Here is an 857-nt window from a genome sequence, read left to right as displayed (position 1 = left end):
GAGTATTGAGCACATCATTCACTGTTCAGCTGATACAAAACATATGATTTCTAATATTCACATAGGAAAAATCGCTCCAAACATCGAAGTATCATCGCTACTTTGGTCTTTTATCTGCTTCTCTTCTCTTCGCTCTTTTCACTGCTCGTGCCGCTGCAACGCTCCAACTCAGTTCTATCTCAGCTCCTTCCCCTTATCCCTTGAGCAGTGTCAAGGCGAGGCTGCGTGATGTATTCGTGCGCGAAAAAAAAAACAACTGCAGCACCTGAGTTTCGCGTATGGTCACCCACTACACTACTCGGTCAGGCTCTTACCAGCTTAACTACAGTTGATCGGACGGGAAACGGTGCTTTCTGGTAGATATGGCCGCAACCGAAATAGTTAGGTGTGGCAGCCGTACATATGGAAGCCGGGCGATGGCTCCGCCACGTGCAAAGTGCAGGAGCTTTGGAAAGAGCGTGCATATAGTGATGAAAACAGAGAGCACGGTTGCGAACGGAGGGTCTCACAATGTCNAAAAAAAAAAAAAAAAAAAAAAAAAAAGAAATAAAGATTGCAGCACCTGAGTTTCGCGTATGGTCACCCACTACACTACTCGGTCAGGCTCTTACCAGCTTAACTACAGTTGATCGGACGGGAAACGGTGCTTTCTGGTAGATATGGCCGCAACCGATAGTTTAACGGAAACGCAGGTGATATGAGGGCAGGGTCCAGACATGTTCAGTAGGTGGGAGTGAGAGGTGTTATGGGTGGAGGACAATTTTTATTATATTTCATCTAATAGCAATAGGATATGACAGGTGAAAAAGCAAAAGCAATAGTGCATTGTGATGTGGAGAATAAGGTGCATACGATGA

The 857-nt window shown here is 45.4% G+C and overlaps 2 pseudogenes; both read right to left on the bottom strand.

Annotated features, from left to right (window-relative positions):
• Positions 1-253: 253 nt before the first annotated feature.
• Positions 254-374, bottom strand: LOC111440752 (annotated as a pseudogene).
• A 176-nt stretch (positions 375-550) lies between these two features.
• On the bottom strand, positions 551-671 carry LOC111440751 (annotated as a pseudogene).
• Positions 672-857: the final 186 nt, after the last annotated feature.

This window comes from Cucurbita moschata, unplaced genomic scaffold (genome assembly GCF_002738365.1).
Source record: "Cucurbita moschata cultivar Rifu unplaced genomic scaffold, Cmos_1.0 Cmo_Scf02250, whole genome shotgun sequence".
Lineage (NCBI taxonomy): Eukaryota > Viridiplantae > Streptophyta > Magnoliopsida > Cucurbitales > Cucurbitaceae > Cucurbita > Cucurbita moschata.
This window is presented reverse-complemented; position numbering and strand designations above follow the sequence as displayed.